Consider the following 19,573-nt stretch of genomic DNA (forward strand, 5'->3'; position numbering starts at 1 on the left):
AATTAGGCTGCACGGTATAAAAGACTATACACTTTAACAGGAGATGAATGCATCGAGATAGAGGTATATAACATAACGAATGGTGCAGAGGAGCTCAGCTGGTTGCTCCTTTCGCGTACTATGAGAACAAGGAAGGAATTCAGTGGAACTGAGGCCATACACTTCCAACTGCACAAAGGAATTACTTTGGCACATGATATATAATTGACCTGTGGAACTTACTGCCACATGATGTTGACTAGAGCTGGGCAAAAGTCTTCAACGGAAACTTTTTGTGGCAAAAAATAAATGCAGATTTGGTGACATTGAAACATTTTGGGGATTCATGTCAGTTTTGCCAAATTGTTTGTTTTTTGGGGGGGGGGGGACAAAAAAAAATCTGAACAAATTCCAAACATCTGCATTTTTTAGAACATAAGAATGGCCATACTGAGTTAGACCAAAGCTCCATTTAGCCCTGTATCCTATCTTCCGACAGTGGCCAATTCCAGGTGCACCAGAGGGAATGAACAGAACAGGTAATCATCAAGTGATCCGTCCCCTGTTGCCCGTTCCCAGCTTCTGGCAAACAGAGACTAGGGACACCATCCCTGCTGATCCTGGCTAATAGCCATTGATGGACCTATCCTCTATGAACTTATCTAGCTCTTTTTTGAACTCTGTTATAGTCTTGGCCTTCACAACATCCCCATGCAAGGAGTTCCACGTGTTGACTATGCTGTGTGTATTTGGTTTGAAATGACTTTATTTCAAAATTTCCTTTAATTTAATTAAAAACAAAATCAAAACGATTTTAAAATGGTCAAAATCAACCCCAAATTATTATTTTTTTAATGTTGCAGTTTGCCTAAAAATTCAAAAATATTCAGTTTTGGTCCAATCAAAAACTTTTTTTTTTATTTTTACTTTTTTAACTTGCCAAGAAGCTGAAAAATTCACTATTCTTCCAGCTCTACTGTTGAGTTCAAGAGCTTCCAGAATTCAAAAAAGGATTTGATAGCTATCAACGGTAATAAGCAGCGTAGCCTAGTGGGTAACACCCGAACATCATACCTGGGAGTTTTTGGTTCTGTTCCCAGTTTTGCAGCTGTGTGACCTTGGTAAGTCACGTTCCCTTGGTGTGCCTCAGTTTCCCCATGTGTAAAATGCAGATGATCTTTTGACATCTTCAAATCAAGACTGGATGCCTTTTTGGAAGGTGGACTTTAGCCAAACACGAGTCAAATTAGATTATCTGTTGGTCCCATCTGGCCGTGCGCTTTGTGAAATGCTGACGTCCTTTACATCAACAAAACCTAGCTCATCCATAGATCTCAAAGTACCTTACAAAGAAGGGCAGTACTGTTATCCCCATTTTACAGATGGGTAAACTGAGGAACGGTGCAAAGCAGTCATTTGTCCAAAGCTGCACGGTGGATCAGTGGCAGAGCTAGGAATAGTCCCAGTCCAGTCCAGCGCTCTATCCACTGGGCACACAGCCTTTTGTAAAGTGCTTTGAAATCTACATATGAAATCTCTGTAGAAGAGCGAGGTATTAGTACACTAGATACAAGCGTATTGATAGCAAGAGTAGCCTCAGTTATATTAGGGAAAATACAGTTTTATAAAAGGATAGAAAACCTGCTGCTTGAGAGCATGAGCCAATCATTAAGTGACAGGAGTTAGGAAGAAGTTATGGATAAGTTAGTTATCCTCTGAAACAGCTAGTACTGGCCACTGTCAGAGACTGGATTAGCTGGACCACTGGTGCGACCTGGCCCCCTGACTGCTACGTTCCTACTGAACGTGCCCACAGAGTGTCAGCAACTCCATGCTTCTGGGACTTCTCAGACACACACACACACACACACACAGGATGTATCTTCATTTTTATTAATAGCAGAAGTAGCTCCTAGAGCCACAACCACGATCAAGGGTGCTGCACAAGAGTGAGAGACAGCCCCTGCCCCAAAGAGCTTACAGTCTAAATAGACACGAGTGGGAGGAGAAACTGAGGCACTCACCACAGGTCAGTAGCAAAAGCAGGACTAGAACCCAGGCAGCATTGTGGACCAGGCAATGTGGACGCTCAGTGTGATTCTACCTAAGGTATTTCCATGGTTCCCACTGCTCTAACACAGGAAGCAGGGAGCGGCTATATTCCCCATTTTACAGAGAGGGCATTAAGACACAGAGAGACTAGGGTAATTAGCCCAGAGGCTGATTGTAGCAGGGTAGAACACTGAAGCCAGATCTCTCGCAGCCCAGACGAAGCACACAAAACACCGGGCCCAGCCTCCTTCTCCAACGCCACTGAGCCCCATTCTTTCTCCGGGCTCGAGAAGCATTACGGCCAGCTGTAGCTCCAAAGCATGGGTGCCCGATGGTGCTCACGCACTTCCCACGCCCCCCTCCGGCGTAATCCCCGCACTGTCTTCGCTCCAGAGAGACGAGGTTCAAGCAAACAACGCCATAAAAGAGACATTTGCTTTAATTCTCTCCGGAAGGGACAATTGAGCGCAGGCTGTTTGCAAGCTGTCGGCAGCTCTTTATTGCGTATGCTTGCGCTCTCGCAAAATGGGATCCGGGAGCGGATTGGCAGGGGTCAAAGGTCACGTGCCAGATTCCCACGCGCTGGACAGAAGAACAGATGTGGGAGAAAGAAATTAAAGCCAGAGGTACAAAATTGAGCCCAGAACTAGTTAGGAATCAAAGGAAACGATGAGTCTTGCTCCAGGCCCTATACCATATTTACAGCTGCAGTACCCGAGCACTTGCATATCGAGTTGAGTTTTACAAGAAATACATAGAAATCAGAGGCTGATGGTGATTATTATAGGTATTACAGTAGCATCTAGCATCCCCCCACTGAGATCAAGGCCCCAGTTGGGTGGCATCCATAGACCTTGAGAGAAAGACAGAACATGCCCAGGACAGTTTACAGTCTAAACAAAATGTGGCCCCACACTTAAAGTAGCAATGGCAAGGGGGGAATCAGGTCCTCCCAGAGAGACAGGGAAAGCAGCATGGGGCCCCCTTTCTGCCACCAGGACCATCCAGGGGGCTCTCATGTACTTACCCCATCATCCAGGGTAGGGGGCTGCAGCCTTCTTCTCTACTTGCACACAGAGTCCTCTGCTGGGGTGGGCTTGGGGGGGGGAGGTATCTGAGGGCAGAGGGGCTTGGAATTAACACACCACTGAGAAATGGATGCCCAGCTCACCCCATCAGAGCTATTGCTCCAGGCTCTCTGCAGACTCAGGCAGACATCGTAGCACTGGTTGCACTCAGAGCAGTTCCTCCACTCAGAACACATGTTTCAGGCTCTCTGTAGACGCAGGCGGATGTTGGTGTGTCAGTTACACTAGGTTCATATTTTCCAGCTTTTCTTTGCAACCACAAGGCCTAGAAATTTACTGTAAAAATGAAAACATTCATTCTGATTTAATCATATGACTTCAGAAGCTGGGTTCCTAATATGCTACCTATGCCTTAATCTAGCCCTGCAAGGTACGGTTATTTTTACCACCACGGCATCTGTAACTGCTCAGATCCGAGTTAGATGACACACAGGGGTTAAATCACTGGCACTTTTTACCAATGCTGAAATCACACACACAAAATAAGAGCAATAATCAGAGTGTGGACACTTGCTCTGGGCTCAGAGCCATCTCATCCTTTAGCAGACTGGGTTTTATCCAAGTTTTCCCTTGGATTTCAAGGACAGAGATTTCACTGAAGAGCAGCAGATTTAAAACAACAACTAATCAAAACCTTCCTGCTTCATGAGCGCGACTTACTGCACTGAAATTCTGAGCACCATAGCTTATGGAGGGATTGTAATTAAACTGCCTTCCTTTGGGTTCAAGGAAGTGATTAAATAGGATGATCTTGTGCTGAAGAATCTAGCTTGGCACTCAGGAGATCTGGGTTCAAATGTCAGCTCTACTTCAAACTGTGGGTGTGTCTACACTGCAAAGAAAAATCCCATGGTGCTGAGTCTCAGAGTCTAGGTCAATTGACTTGGATTTGTGGGGCAGGGCTGTGGGGAAGAAAATATCAGTGTAGAGAGACATTCCTGCTCCAGCTTTGAAACCCTGTAAGGGGGAAAGCTCCAGGTTCCACCTTGAGCAGGAATGTCTACACTGCTATTTTTAGCCCCTCAGCCCGATCCCCATGAGCCTGGGTCAATTGATCCAGTTTTTTGCAGTGTAGACACACCCACAGGGAGTTTGTAGTAGAGATGACATTTGAACCCAGATCTCCTGAGTTCCAAGCTAGATTCATTTCTGTACACATGCCCTGTGTGACCTTGCCAAGTCCTTGTCCAGTTCTGGTGTCCTCACTTCAGAAAGAACGTCAACAAATTGGAAAGGGCTCAGAAAAGTGCTACCAGAATTATTTGAGGCCTGGAACCTCAAGAATTTCTCCAGGTCACTTGCCATAAGGTCGGGGGGATATCTCACAAAAGTTTGGCAGGCTCTTCTAGGATTTGGAAAATTCAGATGCTTCCTCAGGTCCATCAAAACTGGAATCTCTTGAGATAAGCTGATTTTGGTGAGATTTCAGGGACATGGAGTTGTAATTACCCTGGAAACACCTTTTCTAGTAGTTTTGGCTGAAAACACAAAACATAGGGGTATTCTAACAAACACAGCCTGGGTTCATGTCCTGGCTGGAGTGAGCAGCACTGGAGACATTTAGCAATTCAGCCTTCAACTGCAATAATGAAACACACTAAAAAAATCACCAGAACCATTGGGAAGAGTGAGTGAATGCAGCAGCTAAACCGAAAACCAGATAGAGGCCCAGACCAACGCCCCAGATCTATATGATCCCAACTTTCAGATCCGCATCTACGATTTGCAACTGGACCTGCCTCGGTCATTGACTGAACAAAAATGCTGGATTATATCCTGTCTGAATTCTGGGCAAATTTGGATTCAGATCCAGGACACTTCTCTACTGAAGCAAGAATAGATCAAAGGAAGAATACAGCCCCAGCTTAGATCTCAGTAATAGAGATAATTCATAAAGAGGTGCAACCACCAGAAACCAAATGCATTTAGAAATACAGACATTTTATATAATGATTAGGGGATTAGAGTAGAGGAATGGGGCAGTTGGGACTCCTGGATTTTTTTCTTCTGACTTGCAAGCTGCAGCTTCACCAGTCTGTGCCTCAGTTTCCTCATCTGTCAAACGGTGATAATAGTACTGAAATTCCTGAAAAGGTAGCTGTGGGCTGGTGTATGGTGCTTTGGGATCTTCAGATATAAGCAGCTGCAGAAACACAAAGTGTTTTTATTTTGTGGCCGGTGGCTAGGGCCGCCCAGAAGATTCAGGGGGCCTGGGGCAAAGCAATTTGGGGGGCCCCTTCCATAAGAAAAAGTTGCAATACTATAGACTACTATATTCTCGCGGGGGGCCCTGCAGGGCCTGGGGCAAATTGCCCCACTTGCCTGCCCTCCCCCCGGGCAGCCCTGCCTGTGGCTCCTGAACTAATTAGCCAGTTTGGCTACAAACCATCCTTGGCAGGGTAATTTGCCTTCTTTACTGGATCATCCTTCTTCATTCTATAGCATTTACTCCTGCTGAAAAAAATCCCTCGTGCTTAGCTCACTTGGACATTGCAATGCCCATCAGTCCTTGAGAGTGGAAATAAGTGAATTAAAACCTGTCTAACTGATAGGTCTTAAAAAGTAATTGTAAACAGGAAATCATCATTCAGCAGGCGTGTTTCCAGTTGGGTCCTGCAGCTATTTAACGTTTTTATCAAGGAGCTTGAAGAAAGCAAAATCATCACCGATAAAGTGTGCGGATAACAAAAATTGGTAGAGTGGTAAATAATGAAGAGGACAGATCACTGATTCAGAGTAACCTGGATGGTTTGGTAAACTGGATGCAAGCAAAGAATATGCATTTTAATACAGCTAAATGTAAAAGTATACAGCAGGGAACAAAGAACGTAGGCCACACTTACAAGATGGGGGAGTCTATCCTGGGAAGCAAGAATGAAAAAGATTTGGGGGTCGTGGTGGTTAATCAGCTGAACATGAGCTCCCAGGGCAACACTGTGGCCCAAAGAGCTAATGTGATTTTGGGATGCGTAAACAGGAAATCTCCAGTAGGAGTAGAGAGGTTATTTTACCTCTGTATTTGGCTCTGGTGTAACTGCTGGTGGAATCCTGTGTTCAGTTTTGGTGTCCACAGTTCCAGAAGAATGTTGATAAATGCAGAAGGCTCAGAGAAGAGCAGTGAGAATGATTGAAGGGTTAGAAAACATGTCATATAGTAAGAGATTCAAGGAGCTCAGTCTCTTGAGCTTAAAAAAGAAAAGGTTAAAGGATGACTGGGTTAAAGTCCTACACAGGGAACAAATATTTAAAAATGGGCTCTTCAGCCTAGCAATGAAAAGTCTAACATAATCTGTGGCTGGAAGTTGAAGCTAGACAAATTCAGACTGGAAATAAGGGGAAAATTTTTGACAGATGGTAATTAGCCATTGCAACAATTTATCAAGGGTCATGGTGGATTCTCCATCACTGACAATTTTTATAGACTGGATGTTTTTTTCTAAAAGATCTGCTCCAAGAATTCTGTTGGAGGAGTTCTCTGGCCGGTGTTAGACAGCAGCTCAGACTAGATGATCACGGTGATTCCTTCTGGCCTTGGAATCTCACCTTCTGTCTTTTATTTTTTGTAATCTTCTTGTCTTTAAAGGGACTTCGATAACAGCAGTGGCTACAGCTGCTGGAAATGTTTGGAACAAAGGTTTTTTCATTGAGAAATGGCCTTTTTTAAATGTGAGACAAAGTGGGTCAGATAATCTCTTTTACTGGACCCACTTCTGTTGGTGAGAGAGTCAAGTTTTTGAGCTGCCCAGTCCTTGTCTACCTCACCAATAGACATGGTTCCAATAAAAATAAATTACCTCATGCACCTTGTCTCGCTAATATCCTGGGACCATCACCATATACTTTTCTAAAAGGTGATATTTTCACACAAAAATTGTTCCTGTTGAATTTTTGTGTTTTTTTTCCTGAAAATTGGCCTTTGGGATCTTTTTTTTAAACTATCAAAAACGTTATCAAAATTTTTCACTGAATGAAAAATGGGGTTTTCGTTCATTGACAATTTCCCCCGACATTTCAGTAAGGTTTTTTATTTAAAAAAATTGGTGGTAGGGGGGAATTGTGAATTTTTTTTAAAGTGTCTACATTGAACACTTCAAAATGAAAGCAACCACCCCATTTTTGCAAAACTAGGTTTTCATTTTCCAGCCAGTTCGAGTGGGACCCCAGTTCTGAACTGTAGTGTAGCAATCTGAGCGTAGAACCCAGCCCCACAGCTTTGCAAAATCCATGTGTGTGTGTGTGCATGCGGGAAAGGCTGCTTTACAGTATCCAGACTTCACTCTGGGGACTGTGGCGTGATGGATGCATGCCTCGCGTGTCTCCCTCTTGTATACCGATGTGAACCAGGGCGCCTCCGCTTTAACTGCTACTGTCTCTTCAGGAAATATGGATGGGGCTCCATAGCATCTCAGAGCAGCGCTCCACGGCAGAATGCATACTGCCCGGGGGAAGTGCGGCAAACATGTTAACGACGGGCCTGGGAAGCGATGTTTGGAGTTAGATCAGCACCCAAAGCACCCGTGGGTTTGGAGCAGGCTCTGATCCATCTGACAGCGATGGGCATGAGCCACGGAGTTCGGTTCTGGATCCTCCCAGGGTGCTAGTATATTAAAATGCAGCATGGTTTAGTGGGTAGGTGTAGGGCTCAGGAGAGGTAAATTCTGATCCCAGCTCTATCCCATTTCCCCACTCTGTGCTCCAGTTTCCATTCCTGCTCTTGCCTATTTAGAGCGTACGCTCTTTGGGGGCAGGACCACTCTCCTATTATGTGCTTGTACAATGCCTAACACAATGGGGTCACCCCAGTTTTGGTTGAGGTCTATAGACGCCCAGGCACTCCACTGGTCCCCCTCTGATCCAGCCAGGGCCTGCAGAGCTTTAGCTCGGGCTGCAGCAGCTCGGGCATTTAGCCACGGACGTCCATGGGTCAGTCCCTGGGGTGCCAGCCGAGAGGCATGTTAGCAATAGCACGTAGCTTAGCTTTGCCTTGAGCTGAAACTTGGTCAAGAGTCTCTAAACTGGTCAATTAAATCGGTGGGCTAATTTTCAGAAATGCTGAGTGGGAGCTGCTGGGGGCTCGGCCCTTCTGAAAGTCCAGCCACTTATGCAGGTGCCTAACAGGAAACAAGCAGCCTAACCTTATGCAGCCATTTCTGCACCTCCAATTCACAGCTGAAGGCCAGAAGGGGCCTTTCAGTCACCTCGTGTGACCTACCGTATGGCGACAGCCCTAGGATTTCCCCCACTTCCCCCTGCATTGAAGATTGGGGAACTATCCCAGCAGCTGGCACAGCCAGGGTGGGATTTGAACTCTGACTCTTCGACAGCCTCACCCGGGCGCTCAGCGCTGCAGCGGAAAGCTGCCCCACAGGGCTGCAGCTCAAGAGCAAAGATTTAAGGCTGGACTCCTCAAAGTCCCCCCGGGACTCCTAAGACACAGCCATGCTTTCAGAAAGCCGGGGGTCTGAAGCTGCATTTCCCGGGGGGGGGGGCTTCCTGCCGGGGAGGGTGGGTACAGCTCCCACAGTTCACCTGTGCAGCTACCACCAGCGCTCACCTGTGCAGAAACCAGCACTCATCTGGGCTTTGCCTGTGCGGCCACCATCGGTGCTCACCTGTGTTGCCTCTGTGCGTGCCTGGCTCTCACCTGCCCTGCATCCGGGTTTCCATCTGGGCACCCATAAGCACTTTATCAGACACTTCGTCCTTTTCCAGTCAGTTCATAGATCAGAGGCTGTTATTACTCATATGAGTGAAACAGAAATAACATGCTTGGCTCCAAGCCACACAGATCTAAGAGCTTACAATGTATGCACTAGGAGGCACTGGTTTTATTCTCCTGCAAAGACTCCTGACCACCTCCCCACCTCCCCTCCCCAAATGGCCCAATTCCACCATCACATCAAGATCTCCATTCTTTTCCTTCTGCACATCCCATACCCCCTTTGCCCTGAGGCCTTCCTGCCCCCACCCCACTTTCAAACCTCACTTGTCTCTAATGCACAGGGCTGTAATCCCCCTGGGAGAAAGCCCCCCCACCATACACTGGCAAGGCTCTGGGTTCCCATCCCAGCCTGGTTCTCCATCTCTGCATGGACCCAATGTGGCATGAGCCCCTCACCCCCCTGCAGCATCTTGAGTGGCACTCAGCAAAGGAGCGTCCGGTGGTCCAGGCGCCATTATCTCTGGGATAACGATGCTGGCAGCATGATCAGCAGCATTGTTGGCCCGGGGCGGGGGAGGAGGAGGAGGAGAGATTTTTATACCTCCAGGGTCAGATGCTGCACAGCAATTATACTGTGGAGCCTGGGCTGGGGGAGGGAGGGGCATCTGGAACGCAGCGCTGCCTCGAAACAGGTATCAGGCAGGCCATCCATCATAGGGCGGGTGGCAGATGCTTCAAAAATAACAGGGGACGGGGGAGCAGGGTGTCCAGATCACATGATCATTCTGGGCCAACAGGAGGGGGGTTGGTAGGGGGGAGAGCTGATAGGCTGCTGGCTGAGTGGTACTGGGAGGATGCTGGGATGACCTGGAGGTGACCTTGTTCTCCTCCCCCCCACACACACTACATGCACAGCTGCAGGGCATTCTTCCCAGCTGCCTGTCTTTTCCCTTCCACCACTCACTCCATCAGCCTGCTCTGTTCTATTCCACTCCTCTCCTGAGCTCATCTCCGGAACAGCTTAGCTAGATCCTCTTTTCACACACCAAGGAGGCCTCCACGCAGGCCAAAGGGGGGAGCAGGGTATGGTCAGGGCCCTGATTCTGGCCAGTGAGCCCACTCCCCTGGGGCGGATCCATATTCGGCGGTGCCAGACGCTGCTGCCACTGGCAGTTCCTGCTGGGTGGCATGTAGAGAGGGGGAGGAATCCGGGAAGTCTGTCTCTGTCCATCCCCATACACCCCCTTTCTCTCTCCGTACACCCCCACCTATCAGTCTATCCATCCACCCCCCGACACATCTAGCTAGCCAAGTTTTTATCCCGTTCGTATCCCCATCCAGTCACAGGGTTTATACATCTGTCACGAGGGTGGGGGAGTCAGGGCCCTGCACCGCCCACTTCCTGAGATTCACCGTAACTCTCAGCCGGCCAGTAAAACAGAAGGTTTATTAGACGACAGGAACGCAGTCCAAAACAGAGCTTGAAGGTACAGAAAACAGGACCCCTCAGTCAGGTCCATCTTGGGGGTTAGGGAGCCCAGACCCTGGTTCCGGGCCTCACTCTGTTTCCCCAGATAGCTCCAAACTGAAACTCCCTCCAGCCTCTCCTCTGGCCTTTGTCCCTTTCCCAGGCAAGGAGGCCACCTGATCTCTTTGTTCTCCAACACCTTCAGTTGGCACCTTGCAGGGGCCCCCACGAGAATATAAGGGCTTTCCCCTTATGGAAGGGGCCCCCGAAATTGCTTTGCCCCAGGCCCCCTGAATCCTCTGGGCGGCCCTGATTGTTTGTCTGGATCACCACTCAGTGGGTCTGAGGTCACCAGCCTCCTTATACCCTGGAATCAAGACCCAGACTTCAGGGGCGAGGCGGTTAAGGTAGATATTGCGGTTTCTAAACAACTCAGGTGCTCCCTCGGTTCTGTTTCAAGGAGAGCAGCTTGTCGAGATGGCATAGAGACTGTAGGCCCAATTCACTGTGGCTCTGTCTGTGTACCTAACCCCTAGGAGCAGTCTGTTCACCTCTGGATAGAGGAGGAGGCAGAGGTGAAAGTAAGCCGGTACAAGCCAGTGCGGCGTACTGGTAAGAGCCAGTACGCCGTGCCGGACTGCACCAGCTTTCACTGCAGGGATTTAAAGGGCTCTGAGCTCCCCGCCGCAGCTGCGGTCATCCCAGAGCCCTTGAAACCCACCGCCCACAGCTCCGGCGGCCGGGCTGGGGCCAGATTTAAAGGGCTCTGGGCTGCCACGGCGGCGGTCAGCCCAGAGCCCTTTAAACCCCCCGCCCACGGCTCCGGCGGCCGGGCTGAGGCCAGATTTAAAGGGCTCTGGGGTGCTGCGGCTGTGGTCAGCCCAGAGCCCTTTAATCCCTCCGCCTGCGGCTCCAGCGGCCAGACTGGGGAGGGATTTAAAGGGCTCTGGGGTGCTGCGGCTGCGATTAGCCCAGAGCCCTTTAAACCCCCACCACAGCTGAGATTTAAAGGGCTCAGAGCTCCCCGCCGCTGCGGGCAGCCCAGAGCCCTTTGAATCCCGGCCGCGTCTCTAGTGGCCGGGCTGGGGCCAGGATTTAAAGGGCTTGGAGCTCCCCTCAGCGGCAGGAGTTCTTGGCCCTTTAAATACCTGCCCCAGCCCCACAAAGCTCAGGGTTCCCCGCGGCAGCCGGAGCCCTGGGCCCTTTAATTTGCCCCTGAGCTCTGGGGGCCTCCCAGCTACCTCTGCAGCTGGGAGGCCCTGGTTGATTTAAAGGCCCTGGGTCTCCCAGCCACAGCTGGTGCCCCAGGGCCTTTAAATCTTGAGGGCACGCCCCTTCTGGACAAGGCCCCGCCCCTTCCGGGTGAGGCCACGCCCCCTTCAGGACTCTGGCAGTACCGGTAAATCCTGTAAATTACTTTCACCCCTGGGAGGAGGCGTGTCTGAAGACAGATTAATAATTCTTCATCATTCTTTCTCCCAAACCAGCACGCTGAGCTGCTGCAAGCAGGTATGCTCCACCCCAGAAGTAGCTGCAGCAGTGAGTGAACTGGATCTAGTTCAGAGACTGTTAAGTGCCTGGATAGGAAAGGTGTAGGGTGACCAGACAGCAAATGTGAAAAATCAGGACACGGGGTGGGGGGGGGGGTAATAGGAGCCTATGTAAGAAAAAGACCCCAAAATCGGGACTGTCCCTATAAAATCAGGACATCTGGTCACCCTAGAAAGGTGCAATATCATATGTAGTAAGTTGTCTCCCATTTAGCGTATCATCCCTCAAGGGTATATTGGCTACTAACTGACTTCACCACCTGTACAACTGTAATTCACAAAAATGTTGTTACTGTTCTCAGATGAGTAACTATATTTTAATTTTGTGACAGGTTTGGGGGGGTTTCTGGGATGGTGTTTGTCACTTTCACCTAGAGTGGGCTGAATTTTTTTTCAAACTTTGATGACGCCGTTCAGCTCAAACTCAGATCTTGATGCAAACACTAAAATACATTTCCATTATTTTTTTTCTCTGTGTTTTGACCCGCTTCGAAGCTAGCTTCAGTTTCTTGAGCTCTGAAAAATGTCATGGAGAGTTCCAAAAATTTTAAAACGTTCACAAAATCTGTGACTGTTTTTGCCCCACCAACTCTACTTTTATCCAGAGGTCCACAAAAGTCTAATTAGGGCAAAACGTTCAAGACTAGCTTGCTGATTTTGGAAGGTGGGGGGGGGTTAGCTGCTGGGGACAAGTTGGGGCTGATTTTCACAAGCTCAGAGCACCCCACAATTCCAAAACTGGAAGGAAGCATCTTTAAAAGCAATAAAAAGAAATATGTTTTTTTCACACCATGAAGTTAATCCGTGAATTCATCACCATAAATTAAGTATCAGGAGGTAGCCATGTTAGTCTGTATCCACAGAAACAACGAGGAGTCCGGAGGCACCTTAAAGACTAACAGATTTATTTGGGCATAAGCTTTTGGGGGTAAAAAACCCCACTTCTTCAGATTATCAGCATAGGTTATCAGGAAGAGCAAGAGCTTAGCAGGATTCAAAAAAAAAAAAAAAAAAAAAGACTGGACCTTTATATGGAGATTGAAAATATCCAGAATTACAATAATAAGGATTGGTTTTTAGGTATAAATTCATTCGAGTGGGGCAACATTTTGGATTGAATCATTTATTAACCCAAAAAAATTCAGTTTCAGGGTAACCGCAACTATTCACAAATGTGGGTCAAATTGGACAAATACTTTTTCGACTGAATCAAAATGGTTCATTTCTAGATTTTCAAAACAAAAGATTGTCATTTTGTTTCAAAATTTAGCTAGCTTTGTTTAAAACAAACTTTTCAAAACGGTAAAAACTGCCCAAGATATAACAAAACAAAACGGAAAAAATTCGTTTTGGGTCACACACAACGTTTCATTCGACCTGTGATGGGGTGTCCACCCCACACAAGACCTAGAGGTGAAGTTAGGGAGTAGGGTGACCAGATGTCCCGATTCTATAGGGACAGTCCTGATTTTTGGGTCTTTTCCTTATATAGGCTCCTACTACCCCCCACCCCCTGTCCTGATTTTTCAGATTTGCTGTCTGGTCACCCTACCAGGGAGCAGGAAGCTAAGTGAAAGCAGGCTCAGCTGGGCAGGAACTATAAAGCCAGGTAGCTGCAACAGAAGGGGGCTGCTGCTGGGAAAGGGAAGTCATTTCCTGGGAATAGGGTGGAGTGTTTGAAGGCTGCAGAGATGTGCTGGGAGGAGGGTTTGGAACTGGTAGCCCCGGAGAAAGGAAGGGAATCGGGATGGTAGGAAGGAGCAGTGAGGGTGAAGAGAGTAAAACTGGGTTGAGGGTCCCTGGACTGGAAGCAGGAGTAGACGGCAGGCCTGGGTTCCCCTCCCAGCCACGGATAGGGCAGTGAATGGGAAGACTGCTTGGCTCACTGTGGGAGTGACAGAGACATGAGGGACTCTACCCTGGAAGGGGGAACACTGCGTGACCTAGCCAGAGCACTGAGTCACAAAAAGGACACTGCAGTTCCTGGAAAGAGAGGGGCTGCAGACCAGCGAGACAGTGGGAGTGACCGTGTACAAACCGCAGAAGGGACGTCTGCCTTGAGAGCTAATCCCCAGAGTGACCAGGAGGAGGCGCCAGAGCAGCAGTGGGTGTTGCACCCTATAACACAATCCAAAACATTATTTTTTGGCTAGTAAAGCTGAAAAATGTCAGTTTCAGTTTAACCCCAAATGTGGGGTTTTTTCCCCCCAGGTTCTTTCGTTTAGCCACTGAACCGAAAACATCAGTTCTTCGCTCAGCTCTAAAATTAGCTATCATTTCGAAACAAAACATTTCGACCCACAAAAGGAAACTTTTCATTTTGAATATGCCAAAATGGGATGTTTCAACCATTTCAAAAATTTGCCAAATCAGGAGATTCAGCAAAACGGATCCTTTTCCGTGAACCAGGGGCAGGTCAATAAATCATCCTCCCGGTAGGAATAGCAGGGGCAAACAACCTAAGTCGTTTCAAAATCAGTGGCAAGGCATGATATTTTGAGTAAGGAATGCAATTCTCCCCTTCCATGCACGGCGTGACATTGCGCATACGGAGCATGCAAGGTCATGCTGTGCGGAGACCACCATTTTGTGGAAGAAAATGGCACCTTCCATGCAGCATGACCTCACACATATGGTGCATGCGCACAAAGTGGTGCTGTGCAAAGGACACCATTCTACAAAATAGCATCCTCCCTGTGCGTTCAGGGGCAAGATGAAGTTGTCCCATGGGCATAGCTGGTCAGGAAGTCATGGTCAAGCCTTTCAGGGGTTGTAGGTGCAGACTCACCCCTGCAGCGCCTCCTGCTGGCGACTTCTGGGAATTAGCTCGTTCCAGCTCCGAGCACCCTCTGCAAGCCAGTGATCCACCTGTCCTCTGGCCCCCGTGTCCCTCCCTGGACCGCAGTGCCCCTTTAACTGGGGTGCTGCTACCTGGCAGTACCCCACCAGTTCTGGGTCTCCCCCTCCCAGGGAAACCCCCACCCACTATCCCCACTTCGCCTCAGTCTTGGCTACTGCCAGTCATCACTTAGCCCCCATTCACTGGGGCAGACTGCAGTGTATCAGCCACTCATCACAGGCAAAGGGGTTTGGACCTGCTGCCTCTGCCTACCCGTGTGGGCTGCCCCTTTGCAACCTCAGTACCCAGTTGGCCTTACCCTAGGCCTGCAGCCTGGGGTGGGGGGATTCCAGGCCAGAGCTCCCCAGCTCCTCTTGCCTTCCCCCAGCCCTGCGCCACCTTAGGTACCCAGATATGCTCCCTAGCAGCCAGGCCCTCTAAAGGCAGAGAGTGAGACTGCTTCAGCCCATGAGTCCCTTTATAGGGCCAGCTGAGTCTGTTTGGGGCATGGCCACAGCTGCGGCTGTTTCCCCACTCAGCCTGAGCTGTTCTCCCAGCCTGCCAGCCTTCTCCCAGGGCTGGTTCCAACCCTGCCAGGGCTGGAGCTGGTCATCACCCCGCTCCAGGGATATGCAAAGCCACTGTTGAAGATTTAGCTTGAGAAATTTAGGAAGGGGATTGATTATATGACAGGGTGAGGGACTGGATTCACTGACCCAGGAGCTCCTTTTTAGTTCCTATGGATTTGCATTTTCTGACCAAAAGAGTTTAATCGGTTCATTCCTGACCAGCTGTGCTCAGCACCCAGCAGCTCCCATCCCAATACAAGAGGCCCCGTTTTTAGGGTGCTGAGCTGGTTGAAAACCCAGTCTTGTGTTCCCCTGACTTGGATGGATGCACAGCAGCATCCCTTAAAAACAAGCCCTGGCGGGATCTAAAGCCTCACACCCCAAAATTGAAGCCCCCGAAGGCAGAGGCTGCTTTGGGCTGCATCCTCCCTGATGCTTGTCCGGTGCTTTTGCTGGAATAGTAAGAAAAATTGGGAACTGGATCTGAAAGGGGGATTTCTCCCCAAGTGTCTCCTTCCTCCAGGGGTCGGAACCTTTGGGATCTTTGAAATCCAGATGTGACTGGGGATTGGGCAGCTCCAGTCAGCCTCTGGTCAGCAAGTGCGAGGAAGATGGAGAGCAAGGAGCCAGCCTGGGACCCCTCCTTCTCCTCTCCTCTCCTCCCTTCCCTCCCCAACCCTTTCCTCCCGGACACATACATCATCCGTATTGGCATGTTTGACAAACGCACAGACACCTTCGCCCGCTGCCCTTTTAGCAGGGCTGGCTGGGGTTGTTGATGAGGTTAGCATGTCAATAAGTGCAGTGTCCCCTGAATGCCACCTTGCAATGCAGCAGCCAGCCTGGTGACAACATAATTACTCAGGGATGCCAGCTTGCAAAAGTCCAGAGGCTTTTCCACCACCCATCCGGCTGAGTGAGCCCAGAACAGGGTTCATTCTGATATGGGGCTCGATTAACAAAGAACTAAAGAAGAGTAACATCATTAATGTCAATCAACATGGGCATTGAATCTATTTATGGACAATAGTTCCTGTCAGACTACTTGATATCTTTTTTTTTTATGAAATTACAAGTTTGATTGACAAAGGTAATAGTGTTGGCATCATTTACTTAGACCTCTATAAGGGTTTTACTTGGTGCTGATTAAAAAACTAGAATGACATAAAATTAACATGGCACACAGTAAATGGATTAAAAACTGGCTAACTGATAGGTCTCCAAACGTAACTGTAAATGAGGAATCATCATCGAGCGGGTCTGTTTCCAGAGGGATCCTGGCGGGGTTGGTTCTTGGCCGTACACTATTTAACATGTTTATGGAAGAAAATGTCAAATCGTCACTGATAAAGTTTAAGGAGGATACAAAATTTGGAGAAGTGCTAAATAATGAAGACAGCTCTAGAAGATCTAGATCACTTGGTAAACTGGTCACAAGTGAAGAATATGTGTTTTAATACAGCTAAATGTAAATGTGTACATCTGGGAACAAAGAACCATTGACTCTAAAGAACGTAGGCCATACTTACAGGATGGGGGACTCTATCCTGGGAAGCAGTGACTCCAAAAAAGATTTGGGGGTCACGGTGGATATCAGCTGAACATGAGGTCCCAGTGCAATGCTGTGGCCAAAAGACTGATAGCAATCCTAGGATACATAAAGAGGGGAATCTTGAGTAAGAATAGACCAAATACACCTCTGTATTTATCACTGGTTCAACTGCTGCTGGAATATTGTGTCCAATTCTGGTGCCCACAATTCAAGAAGGATGTTGGTAAATTGGAGAGGGTTCAGTGAAGAGCCACAGGAATGATTAATGGATTAGAAAACATGCCTTATAGTGACAGACTCAGAGCTCAATCTGAGTAGCTTAATAAAGAGACGGTTAAGGGGTGACTTGATAACAGTCTATAAGTACCTACATGGGGAACAAATATTTAATAACAGGCTCTTCAGCCTAACAGAGAAGTGGAAGCTGAACAAATTCAGACTGGAAATAATTTTTTAACGATGAGAGTAATTAACCACTGGAACAACTTACCAACGGTCATGGTGGATTCTCCATCACTGACAAGATTCAATGGTTTTCTGAAAGATCTGCTCTAGGAATTCTTTTGGGGCAGTTCTATGGCCTGTGTCATACATGAGGTCAGACTAGGTGATCACAATGGTCCCTTGTGACCTTGGAATCTATGAATGAGACCTCCATTTGGGACTGAAGATATTTAAAACAGTCACTAGAGGTTGATGAGCCAGCAGTCCACTTGCAGTCATGCTGCCGGGGGGTGAGGGGTCTTGCATAGTCACCAACTCTTTAGCTAAAGATGGAAGTAACATGTTTTTCAGGACTTCTTAAACTTAACCCAAATCTCCTGGGTTCCAGCCCAGTGCCTTAACCGCAAACCTGTCCTTCTTCCCTAACTAGCAAAGCTCCATTCCATGAGCACAAGGCATCTGCCTTAGCTTGAGCAGCAACAAAGCTACTTGCTGAATCAAGCAGAAATGACAGTGAAATATTCAAACGTCTCAGCCCCCCAATAATCAGAGGTGATGCATTGGGGGGGAGCTTATGGGGTCATGTGCCCTCCCACCACACACACAGATTTGCTGCTTGTCTTGTACTAAGCATGCTCTCCTGGACTGAGCCTGCTCAATAACACTGCTGAAGCTGGCTGCCCTCTCTCTGCCCTCTCCCCCCACTATCAGCAGGCACAGGTCGTCTCTGCCAACAATACAACCTGCTCCCCCCAGAATGCCCATCCCAGCTGCACTGCTGTGGGATTTAGAATCAATGGGTCCCCGTGACCCATTACCATTTCAGGGATGACCTTGACTTTGACAAGGTGACTCACAGGACCTCAAATGGTCCCAGAACAATTTCAAGAGCTTCCCACATCACAGTGATAGAGATGTTTGGGGGAGCAGGATGGGTGTCCTGACAATATCAGTGCAGTCCCGCTGACATCAGGGCATATGGTACTTGATACCTGGGTGCCTCGTACCATGCTCTGTTCTAACAACCCCACAGAGCTTCTTCTAAAGCTAGATTCAGAGATTCTAAGGCCTGAAGGTACCACTGTGGTCACCTAGTCTGATCTCATGCATCACACAGGCCATAGAACTTCCCTGAATTAATTCCTGTTTGAACTAAAGCAGATCATAGAATCATGGAATATCAGGGTTAGAAGGGACCTCAAGTCGTCATTTAGTCCAACCCCCTGCTCAAAGCAGGACCAATCCCCAACTAAATCATCCCACCCAGGGCTTTGTCAAGCCTGATCTTAAAAACCTCTAAGGAAGGAGATTCCACCACCTCCCTAGGTAACCCATTCCAGTGCTTCACCACCCTCCTAGTGAAAAAGTTTTTCCTAATGTCCAACCTAAACCTCCCCCTCTGCAACTTGAGACCATTACTCCTTGTTCTGTCATCTGGTACCACTAAGAACAGTCTAGATCCATCCTCTTTGGAACCCCCTTTCAGGTAGTTGAAAGCAGCTATCAAATCCCACCTCACTCTTCTCTTCTGCAGACTAAACAACCCCAGTTTCCTCAGCCTCTCCTCATAAGTCATGTGTTCCAGCCCCCTAATCATTTTTGTTGCCCTCCGCTGGACTCTTTCCAATTTTTCCACATCCTTCTTGTAGTGTGGGGCCCAAAACTGGACACAGTACTCCAGATGAGGCCTCACCAATGCTGAATAGAGGGGAATGATCACATTCCTCGATCTGCTGGCAATGCCCCTACTTATACAGCCCAAAATGCCGCTAGCCTTCTTGGCAACAAGGGCACACTGTTGACTCATATCCAGCTTCTTGTCCACTGTAACCCCTAGCTCCTTTTCTGCAGAACTGCTGCCTAACCACTCGGTCCCTAGTCTGTAGCAGTGCATGGGATTTTTCCGTCCTAAGTACAGGACTCTGCACTTGTCCTTGTTGAACCTCATCAGGTTTCTTTTGGCCCAATCCTCCAATTTGTCTAGGTCCCTCTGTATCCTATCCCTACCCTCCAGCGTATCAACCACTCCTCCCAGTTTAGTGAAATCTGCAAACGTGATGAGGGTGCAGTCCACACCATCCTCCAGATCATTAATGAAGATATTGAACAAAACCAGCCCCAGGACCGACCCTTGAGGAACTCCGCTTGATACCGGCTGCCAGCTAGACACAGAGCCATTGATCACTACCCACTGAGCCCGACGATCTAGCCAGCTTTCTGTCCACCTTATAGTCCATTCATCCACCCCATACTTCTGTAACTTGCCGGCAAGAATACTCTGGGAGACCGTATCAAAAGCTTTGATATAGTCAAGGAATAACACATCCACTGCTTTCCCCTCACCCACAGAGCCAGTTATCTCCTCATAGA

At 48.3% G+C, this 19,573-nt stretch overlaps 1 long non-coding RNA gene across 4 annotated transcripts; it reads right to left on the reverse strand.

Annotated features, from left to right (window-relative positions):
* Positions 1 to 2,188: 2,188 nt before the first annotated feature.
* Positions 2,189 to 17,280, reverse strand: LOC120391279. 4 transcript variants are annotated; one of them, XR_005591244.1, is made up of 3 exons: positions 17,250 to 17,280; positions 3,059 to 3,395; positions 2,189 to 2,613 (listed from the first exon to the last, which is right to left on the reverse strand). It is a non-coding gene; the product is annotated as an uncharacterized LOC120391279 (long non-coding RNA). The 4 variants fall into 4 exon arrangements; XR_005591245.1 differs by lacking the exon at positions 17,250 to 17,280 and adding an exon at positions 16,737 to 16,794 and having other exon boundaries at positions 3,203 to 3,395; XR_005591243.1 differs by lacking the exon at positions 17,250 to 17,280 and adding an exon at positions 16,737 to 16,794.
* Positions 17,281 to 19,573: the final 2,293 nt, after the last annotated feature.

Source organism: Mauremys reevesii, linkage group 25 (genome assembly GCF_016161935.1).
Source record: "Mauremys reevesii isolate NIE-2019 linkage group 25, ASM1616193v1, whole genome shotgun sequence".
Classification (NCBI taxonomy): domain Eukaryota; kingdom Metazoa; phylum Chordata; order Testudines; family Geoemydidae; genus Mauremys; species Mauremys reevesii.